This window comes from Pinus tabuliformis, chromosome Q (assembly GCF_031772625.1).
Source record: "Pinus tabuliformis cultivar Carrire ecotype Pingquan chromosome Q, CPIR1, whole genome shotgun sequence".
NCBI classification, from domain to species: domain Eukaryota; kingdom Viridiplantae; phylum Streptophyta; class Pinopsida; order Pinales; family Pinaceae; genus Pinus; species Pinus tabuliformis.
Genome location: NC_142296.1, coordinates 1,280,896,970 through 1,280,910,365, shown reverse-complemented (window position 1 = coordinate 1,280,910,365; position 13,396 = coordinate 1,280,896,970).

The window sequence follows — 13,396 nt, the reverse complement described above, 5'->3', positions numbered from 1 at the left end:
GGTCGAATTCATTCGGGATTGGTCAGCTCCAACCACTCTTACAGAGCTCCGTAGCTTTCTAGGACTTGCCAATTTCTAGCGTAGGTTCGTGTTGGGATTCTCTCATATCAATTGGCCCTTGAGTCAAGTCACCAAGGGAGGAGCAAAAGAAAAATTCTTTTGGTCTGAATCTCAACAGAAGGAATTCATAGAGTTGAAACATTGCCTCTGCTATGCACCAATTCTCACATTACCAGACTTGCAATAGCCATTTGAGATCAAGACAGATGCCTCTGACTATGCTATTGGGGCAGTCCTTACTTAAGAGGGGCATCCATTTGCATATGACAGTGAGACACTTTTAGACACAGCCTTAAAGTATCCCACCTATGAGAAAGAGATGTATTCCATTGTGTAGGTCTACCAACAATGGAAGCATTACATTTTGGGGAAGGAAACTGTCATCCACATAGACCGCCGACCCCTGCAGTTCATACAGATGCAAGGGAAGTTGTAGAATGATCATCTTCAGAAGTGGTCCACATACCTGCAACAGTTCTATTTGAATATCAAGTATAAGTAGGATAGCACCAATAATGTTTTAGATTGACTCAGCTGACCACCGATCATGGCGTTAACCACCATGCTCAACTCTTGTGGGCACGAGACTTTTGATGGACCACTTCTCTACAAAAGCGACCCAGAATTCGGCCACACATATCTGGCGCTCTTGGAGGGTCAAAAAGTTCCATATCTTCAGCTCCGTGATGCCCTATTATGCCACCTGGGACACCTTTGTGTTCCTTCAAGCGAGTGTGCTAAGATGATTTAGGAATCACACTATAGTCAGGGCATTGGGCATTTCGAGGTCAAGAAAATGGTGGCAGTGCTGCAGAAGTATTTCTATTGGCCAAATCTTTGACAAGATGTCATGAAGTACATCAGATCCTGCACTGCCTGCGCTATTGCCAAACCAACCATCAAGAAGCAAGGCCTCTATACTATGCTACCTACCCGTACTCGACCTTGGGAATCCATCTTCATGGATTACATGTCAGGTCTTCCTTCTACTAAGCATGGAAGCAACTATGTTTTTTTGGTCATCGACAGATTCTCAAAGATGGCCATTATGGTGGCCTACAAGAAGAATATCACAGTGGAAGCCACTACTAAACTCTTCTTTGAATGAGTGTGGGTGCACTTTGGGATTCAACAGTCTATCATCTCAGGTCTAGACAACAGTTTCCCCAATACATTTTGGTCTAGTATCTAGTCGATGTTCGACACCAAGCTCACTAATTCCAAAACTTTCCATTCCCAAACTGATGGTTAGATAGAGGTCATAAACATGATTATCGTACACATTCTGCACATGTACAACTCAAAGCATCCACACACATGGGATGAGAGACTCCCCTATGTCCAACACAGGTATAACCTAGCTCTCCACAGCTCGACTGGCCACAACCCCTTTTAGGTGGGATTGGGATTCCAGGCACGATGTCCCATTGATGTGGCCATGCCATTTACAACTACTGAGGCAAATTAGGTTCATGTCCAGTCCAAAACCGATAAGGAAAAAAACTTCACTGAGCATATCCAACATATCTACAAGCAAGTCCATGACATTTTAGAGAAATCAAATGCCAAGTATAAGCAGTGACATGATCAACATCAGGTGCCACACAAGTTTCAGGTGGGTGACAAAGTCTGGTTGCATTTGCAAAAGGAATGCATTACCGGAGCCTATCAGAAACTCAGACCACTCTGATATGGTCCTTACACGATTACCAAGGCTGTGGGAGACAATGCATTTGAGCTCAGCATTCCCCCATTCCTTGGCCTGCACCCAGTGTTCAATGCGGATCACCTTCGACCATACTTCCAACCATTGCTAGACACATGAGACATTGCAGAACAACTCACACTTATAGAGTTAAATCCAGATTGCTTGTAACAAGCCACAACTGATAAGATCATGGACATGCAGAACAAGAACACCCAACAACAAAGGATCCAACTATATCATGTTGTCAAAGAAGGCAAACTCCTTCACGAGGGCAAGTGGCTCATTAGGGACAAAGTTCATTAGAAGTTTCCCCATCTCATGGAGGCACTCAATGCAATGGGGACCATTGCTCCCTAAGTGGAGAGGAATGATCCAGGTGGATATTGGTGCCCAACTACCTATTCCACTCAGACCCCCGACACTGTCCTTTTCAGTTTTTGGTTTCCTTAATTGTAAGACAATTTACTATTTTTGGTAGTTTTTTGGGTCTCGAACTTCCGGAGCCATTTTGAGGCCCTAAACGACGTTTTTAGGGAAAACGGAGGGAACATAAACATCTTAAACTAGCTTGTCAGTTTGTTCTTGGCCTTCTCTTCGAGATTTTAGAATGAGGTATTATGATAGCCAAACAGAGATCATATACAAAAGTTACAACCCCAGGAAGTTGATGTACCAATTTACCCAAACGGGGCCCACAGTTTTGGCGCTTCATCTCCTAGGGATAGGTTTTTAAATGTTTAGGGTTTTCCATTGTTTCTCAATAATAAATAGGCTCCTGAGCCTCATTGTAACACAGTTCAGAGGCATGTAGCTGCCACATCTCTTCTAAGAGATAAGCTACCATCGCCCTAGGTAGTTTATTTCCATTTTTGTTTGTAAGCATGTTTTAGTATTTGATATTAATGGAATGAAGTATTATTTCCACTGCATCTTTGTATTTATGGTTATCTCTATAATTTTTTGTATTCCTATTTAAGTCAGGATTAGAGATCCTATAAGGGAGTCATCTCCATGTGTGGGAAGTGGTCTCAAATTTGCTAAGTTGGCCATTTTCTTGACCGCGTGCCTTTTGAAGGAATAGCCACACATAATTCAGTTTTTTAACTCCATATCCTTTGGACCTTAGGAGAAATTAATTTTCTTGAACTTGATAGTGACTTCAAGCAGGAAATCTTCACTCGTGCATTCTCCTAGATGACTATAAGCATCTTCTAGATTGTACAAAGATCTACGATTTTCTGGTGTTAATAATATCAAGACACTAAAAGCTCTGCACAATGAAATCTCCTACATCTTGACACACTTCTTCTTCTACACATACCTTCATACTAGAGATAATCATAGTTTTCCTAAAAATACCCCATCCTAATTTCGTATTTACCATAAAATATCAACACAGTAAAATCTTTGCACAATGAAATCTCTTACACATACCCCATCCACTGCAAAGATTCAATTCTAGCACTAATGCTCAAACCAATACCAAATTAATTGACTAACGCCAGTCTCTCTAAATCTTCCTCTCCATATGTTTCTTTCGTACATGCTTCATTTCCACAACCACCTTTGAACAACCACATGCTTCCCCTGCAGAACCACCATTGTACAAGGTTGACCTATTTTCTTTTAGCCAAATTGAACTAGAAAGAGATCAACAAACAGTGCCTGATGGTGGTCTAATAATGTAAATCAATACTGCATAGCCTCGAAAAATCAGAACATTATAATTGACAATATTAATCATTGTGCAAAGATACATCTCTAAAATAAAAATCTCTACACAACTTCTCTACCACGCAAACTTCGTAATCTGCACAATAAAATCCACACACAACGAAACTTGATAATATTCCTTGTTCTCCCACACATACCTCGTCCTTCGTAAACATTCATATGATATACGATATGGAAATTTTTAAAAGTATCTCCGCACAATAACTTGTCTAACCTACCACCGCCATCGTCCCTCCCCCATCCACATGGAGGACCTGCAACCACATCAGTTCTGAATTCAGTGGGAAGAGAAGGACCATAACAGTCTCAATGTAATTGTTAATCCCAGAGCACTTATCGACGAAATGGTCATTCAAAAAATTAGTTTTTTTGTTTACTTTTAAATCAATTTTCAGATATTGACAAATATAAAAAATAAAACACTTTCCACTAGGGGAACTATGTCCCATTGTAAAGAACTAGGCCAATTAGAAATAAGATTTCGAGGAAATTATAAAATTATTTTTAAATTGATAAAAAATAGAAAAAATATCCATTTTCTGAAAACTTTAGCTAAAATGACTAAGAAACAACAAAATAATGCACGATCAATACAATTTGAACATGAGAAACTGATAATATAAAGATTAAGTAACAAAATAAAGAATAAAGATTTATGTAATTTATAAGATATACTTAAAAAACGGATGTGTTTGGTCTGGTATGATAAACACTTTTAGGTAACATGATCTTTTAGTAAGAAGGTTTGATTTATTGTAAATTTAAAAATTGGCCCAAGTGTATTAGAGTTTACAATTAAATAAATTAAATTTGTTATAAATTTTTCATAAAAATATTAAAATAAATAATAAAGTAAATTATATATTATTAAATACATTTATTAAAAAAATATAAATCTTTTTTTAATTAAATTTAATAATAACTTTTATAAGAGATTTTAATCTTTTTATTTGAATCATATTTGAATATATAAATCCATTTAGAATGTTAAAAACTCTTGAAACACATATAAATGGACAACTAAAATCTTATGTTACAATCATTTGTGAAAGTAAAACTTATAAAAAAAATCAAAAACCTTTAATTTATAGTAAAATTATATTATTAAATAGTTTAACTAAAAAATCAAGATTGATCCTTAGCCAGAGTTTGGAAGAGCACCTCCACCACATCCGACAGGTTCTCCAAACATTGTGGCAACACAAGCTATGTGCCAATTTGGAGAAATGCAATTTTGGAATGACCGAGGTTTAGTATTTGGGATACATTATTGATGAACAAGCGGTCCAATTCATTCTCGATTGGCCAGCTCCAACCACTCTGACAAAGCTCCGCGGCTTTCTGGGACTTGCCAATTTCTACTGCAGGTTTGTGTTCGGATTCTCTCATATCAATTGGCCCTTGAATCAAGTCACCAAGGGAGGAGTGAAAGAAAAATTCTTTTGGTTTGAATCTCAAGAGAAGGAATTCACAGAGTTGAAACATTGCCTTTGCTCTGCACTAATTCTCACATTACCATACTTGCAACAACCATTTGAGATTGAGACAGATGCCTTTGACTATGCTATTAGGCTAGTCCTTACTCAACAGGGGCATCCAGTTGCATATCACAGTGAGACACTTTTAGACACAGCCCGAAAGTATCCCACTTATGACAAAGAGATGTATTCCATTGTACAGGCCTGTCGACAATGGAAGCATTACATTTTGGGGAAGGAAACAGTCATCCACACAGACCACCAGCCCCTACAGTTCACACAGATGCAAGGGAAGTTGTAGAACGATCGCCATAAAAAGTGGTCCACATACCTGCAACAGTTCCATTTGAATATCAAGTATAAGAAGGGTAACACCAATAATGTTGAAGATTGCCTTAGCCGACCACCGATCATGGCATTAACCATCGTGCTCAACCCTTGTCAGCACAAGACTTTTGATTGATCACTTCTCTACAAAAGCAACCCAGAATTCGGCCACACATATCTGACGCTCTTGGAGGCTTAGAAATTTCGAGATTTTCACGTTCGGGATGCCTTATTATGCCACCTGGGACACCTTTGTGTTCCTTCAAGCAAGCATGCCAAGATGATTTAGGAAGCACACTACAGTCAGGCCCCTAGGCATTCTGGGGTCGAGAAAATGGTGGCAGTACTGTAGAAGTATTTCTATTGGCCGAATCTTCGACAGGATGTCATGAAGTACATCATATCCTGCACTGCTTGCGATGTTGCGAAACTAACCATCAAGAAGCAAGGCCTATATACTCCGCTGCCTACCCCTACTCGACCTTGGGAATACATCTCCATGGATTACATTTTGGGTCTTCCTTCTACTAAGCATGGAAACGACTATGTTTTTGTTGTCATCGATAGATTCCCGAAGATGGCCATTATGGTGGCCTGGAAGGAGAATATCGCAGCGGAAGCCACTGATAAACACTTCTTTTAATGAGTGTGGGTGCGCTTTGGGATTCCACAGTCTATCATCTCAGGTCAAGATAGCAAGTTCCTCAGTACATTTTGGTCCAATCTCTAGTCGATGTTGGACACCAAGCTCATTAATTCCACAACTCTCCATACCCAAACTAATGGTCAGACAGAGGTCGTCAACAGGATGATCGTACACATTCTACACATGTACAACTCAAAGCATCCACACACATGGGCTGAGAGCCTCCCCTATGTCCAACACAGCTATAACTAGGCTCTCCACAACTCGACTGGCCATGAAACTTTTCAGGTGGGATTGGGATTCCAGCCACTATGTCCCATTGATGTGGCCATGCCATTGGCAACTACTGAGGCAGATTCGGCTCATGTCCAGTCCGAAATCGATAAGGAAAACAACTTCATTGAGTATAACCAGCATATCTATGAGCAAGTCCATGAGATTCTAGAGAAATCAAATGCTAAGTATAAGCAACAACATGATCAACATCAAGTGCCACACAAGTTTCAGGTGGGTGACAAAGTCTGGTTGCATTTGCAAAAGTAATGCCTTACCAGAGCCTATTGGAAACTCAGACACTCTGATATGGTCCTTACACCATTACCAAGACTGTGGGAGACAATGCATTTGAGCTCATCATTCCCCCATTCCTTGGCCTGCACCCAATGTTCAATGTGGACCACCTTCAACCATACTTCCCACCATTGCTAGACACACGAGACATTGTAGAATAGCTCACACCTACAAAGTTAAATCTAGATTGCATGGAACAAGTGACAATTGATCAGATCATGGACACGCAGATCAAGAACACCCAACAACAAAGGATCCAACTATATCAAGTTGTCAAAGTAGGCCAACTCCTTCACGAGGGCAAGTTTCTCACCAAGGACCAAGTTCAACAGAAGTTTCCCCATCTCATGGAGGCACTCAATGCACTGGGGACCATTGCTTCCTAAGGGGGGAGGAATGATCTAGGTGGATATTGGTGGCCACTTGCCTATTTCACTTGGACCCCCAACAATCTCTCTTTCAGTTTTTTTCATTTCCTTAATTGTAGCACACTTTACTATTTTTGGTAGCTTTTCGGGTCATGAACTTCCAGAGACGTTTTGAGGCGTTAAACAACATTTTTAGGGAAAACGAAGAAAACAAAAACGTCCAAAACTAGCTTGCCGGTTTTTGGCTTTCTTTTCAAGATCTTTGGAATGAGGTATTATGATAGCCAACGGAGATCGTATCCCAAAGTTATGACCAAGGGAAGCTGATGTACCAATTTACCCAAATGGGGCCCACAGTTTTGGCGCTTCATCTCCTAGGGCTAGGTTTTTGGATGTTTAGCATTTTCCAATGTTTCTCAAAAATAAATAGGCCTTTGAGCCTCATTGTAACACAGTTCAAAGACATGTAGCCTCCACATCTCTTCTCAGAGATAAGCTACCATCGCCCTAGCTAGTTTATTTCCATTTCTGTTTGTAAGCATATTTTAGTATTTGATATTAATGGAATGAAGTATTATTTCTACGACATCTTTGTATTTATGGTTATCTTCGTAATTTTTTTCATTCCTGTTTAAATCTGGATCAGAGATCCTATAAGGGAATCATCTCCATGTGTGGGAAGTGGTCTCAGATTTGCTGAGCTGGCCATTTTCTCGACCGTGTGCCTTTCGAAGGAAATACCACGAGGTGCGTGACTATCGAATAAATAACCACACATAATTCAATTTTTTAACTCCATATCCTTTGGACCTTAGGAGAAATTAATTTTTTTGAACTTCATAATGACTTCAACTGGGAAATCTTCACTTGTGCATTCTCCTAGATGACTCTAAGCATCTTTTGGATTGTACAAATATGTACGATTTTCTGTTGTTAATAATATCAACACAGTAAAAGCTCTACACAATGAAATCTCCTACATCTTGACACACGTTTTCTTCTACACATACCTTCATACCAGAGATAATCATAGTTCTCCTAAAAATACCCCATCCTAATTTCATATTTACCATAAAATCTCAACACGGTAAAAGCTTTGCACAATTAAATCTCTTACACATACCCCATCCACTGTAAAGATTCAATTCTATCACTAATGCTCAGACCAATACCGAATTAATTGATTAACACTAATCTCCTTAAATCTTCCTCTCCATATGTTTCTTTCGTACATGCTTCATTTGCACAACCACCTTCGAACAACCACATGTTTCCTCCTCAGAACCACCATTGTAGAAGGTTGACCTATTTTCTTTTAGCCAAATTGAACTAGAAAAAGATCAACAAGCAGTGCCTGATGTTGATCTAATAATGCAAATCAAGACTGCATAGCCTCAAAAAATCAGAACATTGTAATTGACAATATTAATCATTCTGCAAAGATACATCTCTAAAATAAAAAAACTCTACACAACATCTCTACCGAACAAACTTCGTAATCCACACAATAAAATCTCCACACTAATACTTGATAATATTCCTCATTCTCCCACACATACCTCGTCCTCCGTAAACATTCATATGATATACGATCTGGAAATTTGTAAAAGAATCTCCGCACAGTAACTTGTCTAACCTACTACCGCCATCATCCCTCCCCCATCCACGCAGAGGACCTGCAACCGCATCAGTTCTGAATTCATGGGGAAGAGAAGGACAATGTTAGTGTTAATCCCAGAGCACTCATCGACAAAATGGTCACTCAAAAAATTAGTTTTTTTGTTTACTTTTAAATCAATTTTCAGATATTGACAAATATAAAAGATAAAACGCTTTCCACTAGGGGAACTATGTCCCATCATAAAACGCTAGGCCAATCAGAAATTAGAAATAAGATTTCGAGGAGATTATAAAATTATTTTTGAATTCATGAAAAATAGAAAAAAACCTGCATTTCCAAAAAATATTAGCTAAAATGACTAAGAAACAACAAAATAATGCACAATCAGTACAATTTGAGAATGAGAAAGAGATAATATAAAGATTAAGTAACAAAATAAAGAATAAAGATTTATGTAATTTATAAGATATACTTAAAAAACGGATGTTGTTGGTCTTGTATAAAGAACACTTTTAGGTAACATGTTCTTTTAGTAAGAAGGTTTGATTTATTGTAAATTTAAAAATTGGCCCAAGTGTATTAGAGTTTATAATTAAATAAATTAAATTTCTTCTTATAAATTTTTTATAAAAGAATTAAATTAAATAATAAAATAAATTATATATTATTAAATATATTTATTAAAGAAATATATGTTTTTTAAATTAAATTTAATAATAAATTTTATAAGAGATTTTAATCTTTTTATTTGAATCATATTTGAATATATAAATCCATTTAGAATGCTAAAAACTCTTCAAACACGTATAAATGGACAACTAAAATCTTCCGTTACAATCATTTGCGAAAGTAAAACTTATAAAAAAAAATCGAAAACGTTTAATTTATACTAAAAATTAGTTTATTAAATAGTTTAACTAAAAAATCTAAAAAATAATATTGTAATAAAATTAGGTCTAGTTTTTATTATTATTTTACATATAAATTAAAATTATTTGATTAATATTAGTAATTGAGTTGAAATGCACTATAAAATTTAACATGAGAAATATTGATGTTATTTCAACTTTAATTTCTTAGAAGTGCTTTCTAATTTAAGATATGAATTAAATCTACAATTCCTTGAAAGTTTATGTAACCATTAAAAAAAATGTTAATAAATAACACACAAATAATAAATTCTGACTTCTAACATTAAAAAAATTATTAATGACAACAATAATTAAATGTGTGTATTTATCCAATGGACATATATTTTCAAGTTCTAATAGCAGGATATGTATTCACATTTTAATGTGGAAAGTATGAATAGAAAATAAAATATTTGGATGTCACCTTTATACATATTACATAAAGAACTGAAATAAAATATTCTTTATAGTTAAAACATTTTATTAGTGTATTTTTCGAAACCAACATAGACCTATTTTAATCTACTAATGATGAAAAAAACCAAATATTTATGTGGAAATTTTTCTTCAAATTTTGCACAAATTTAAATCTTAAAAAATATGATTCCTCTCATCAAAAAATTAAGATGGACCTATGCTAGAATATATAAAAATAAAGATAAATCTATGCTAATATTAATATATAATGTTTTGTAATTCTTAATTTTAATAATTATTTATTTTATGAGTTATTCAATTGACAAAATTTTAAGTTAAACCAAAAGAATAATAGGCGGTAGAAATCGTCTTTTAAATAGTTCTTAATGTATATGTTACCCTTTCCATAATCCCCGGCAAACTAAGCAAACGATTCGATCAGAAAATATTTCGAAAATATCAAAATTTTCATGTGTCGAAATCAAATCCCTCACTCGTTGAAAAAAGAAAATGAAAACAACGACGACGTTCTGGTAACGCGAATTGTTAATGCATGAAGTCACTTATGTGTATGCCAAAGAAAATAATGGATTATTGATTTTGTCACTTAAGTCATTTTTATTTCCATGGTTGACTTAGGGAATATAAGTGAAAAAATTCACTGAATTCTGAAATATTTTTGAAGTTGCAATCAAATCAAGTTAAAATATTGCAGAGAGCCATTTCATCAAATATATATTTGCACAATTTAAAGTTTTAATGGATTGTTCAAAGTTTCTACATAAGAAAATATCATTGATAAAGATGTGTAAGAACGCTTTTTAAAATGGTGTGACTGCACCTGTTTTTAAAATTTTCGATTTTTCCAAACTCTCTTCTCTTCTTCTCTACAATGTATTTTAATTGAATGGTATTTCATAATATTTCATTTTCCTTTTTATCCCATGGTGAAGATTGCAATGTTTTAATGTACTTTTTATTTGTCATTGAAACTTTTCTTTCCCTTTTTCCAAAAGGCCTAATCAAATGATATTTCCCTTTCTATGCTTATATCTTATAATATTATTATATTATTCATTCCAAATCTTGACCAACCAAATCATATGTTTTCTCCCATATTGGTCTCTTTTAACGTTTTAGTATACATGGGATATTTTTTCAGGAATCATTTTATTCATATGGGTATACAATTGATGTAATTAAAAATATCTACAATTTTAATAAAAAATTATTAAATCATGATATAATCTTATTCGATATCAAACCTAAAAGGGCAGAATCGAAGAAGGGTCCAAACAAACAAATGTTAATATAGTTGGTGTATCCAAGTGACAGCGGGCACACAATATGAATTATATTATATTTTATTATGTATTATAGAATAATCGAGAAACGAGAATTACGACTTATATTATTAAGATGTAATTGGATGAAAGAAGATCAGGATCTCACGTAATTAAATATTGCAAATTTTGTATATAAGCCACTGCTTACCAATTTGAACATCGTGTAGCACAACATAGCGGATGGAGCCCATTCGCTGGTTTGTTTTTGGCAATAATGCACATCCACTTATTTCTTTATATTTTATATTTTATATTTAATGAGTATATATGGTAAGGGTATCTGACTATCTGACTTGCTGAACATGCGAAATACAATAGATATAATCTTGTTCAGCGTGTTTGGTAAAGAAAATGTGTTCGTATATTTTATATTTAATGAGTATATATTGTATGAGTATCCTCATATCCAACTTAACTGACTTATTCAATACTAATTTACTTATTCAACTTGTGAAAACACACTAGATGGCATCTTCTAGAACGTATTTGGTAAAGAAACGTTAGAGAAAATTCGTTGGAGTAGCTTTGAAGTTAAATATGAATGAATCCATAAAAGATAGAATTAATCATTGAATCGTGATGCGCTAAATAGAACAATGATTTGAATATAAATCCTACCTACTAAATTAAATAGTTTATGAAAACAACATACCAATTAAAAGACAATGGCAATGGACTATGTTCAAACAATCTAAATTATTGACCCAATGGCAATGGAATAGAACTTATCAGTCTACTTTATTAGATATATTCTATTACTTGTTAGATAACAATGGGTCTAACTATCGACTAGATCATATCTTCTAATTTACCTTGTGGAAAAATATATATTATATTTTGTTTGAAGTTAAAATACAGTTAAATAGATATCAATTATTTTAATCCATTAATTAGGGTATTTTTTTTTTAATTACGATTAAAAATGATATATGTGGTTTTATTTTAAATTTAATTTTTTATTTAAATGTTAGTAAAATATATATTTATCTAATATTAATTAAATGATAATGAAATAAATTATATTTTTTTAAATTGCTATTTCGATAAAGAATTATAATATATTTAATTTTATTTCAAATATAATTATTAATCAAATATTTTTAAAATAAATTTCAAATATCTAACTTATTTTTAATAACAACAAAATAGCTATATATTTTAGAAATATTATTCAATAAAATTTTAACTATCTTTTTAAAATTATATATAAGTTTCTAATTAACTTATCTAAATCTTAACTAATAAACCTATTGACTAGATCCTAACCAACCAATCAATTAACTAGAGCAGAATCCAATAATTATTTTAAAACAATATTTTTAGTAAAAAAATTATAACATATGTTAATAAAATTCAAATCCAAACTTCTAATTAAATGAAAATTAATAAATACCAAATAAAAACCTAATATATATCACACAACAATGTAATAAATACCAAATAAAACCTAACATATATCATAATGAAATTGAAAATAAATTATATAATTGTAATTTCTAAAAATAACAATAACAACTTCATTTACTTTTAAATTAAATATGACATTGTTAGGATATGGAAATGGAATAAATCGAATAATAAAAAGTATTATGAAGATAATCATGTTTGAAGTGAAATACAACTACTAGTATATGAAATATAGGAATAGAAATAACTCTTTGTTATACAATTAATCTTGTTAGTGAATAAAAAGGAAATTTAAATGGTATCTTCTAAAATAAAGATGTCAAAAAATTGTAGATGGTTTACATTTCACATATATAGGTGGTAAAGTTGGAATGGTGATATTTTTTAAAATTATTATTTAAAAAATAATTATATTCTATATATTTTTGAATTATTATATAAATGGTTTATTAAAAGAATTTAAAAAATATATTTGAAAAAGTATAGTTTCTAGAGTTTTTGGTTTTTAAATAATAATAAAAAATTATGCAAATAGGTGAAATTTCAAAAGCAGCATCTTCATTATCATCACATACAAAGTTATCAATTTAAACTCTAAAGTTTTTTCTTCATAGTTAATCAATTTTTCCTTTACTATTTTTATTTCAATTATTTCAACAATAACACATATATGCTTTATGATTATTGTTGTAAGAAAAAGAGAGGAAGCTTATACAAAGAAGTAGTAAAAAGTAAAATTTAAAAAGTAAGATTAAAGTGGGAAAGAATCATTTTTCCAAACTAATAAGATTAAAAAGATTCAC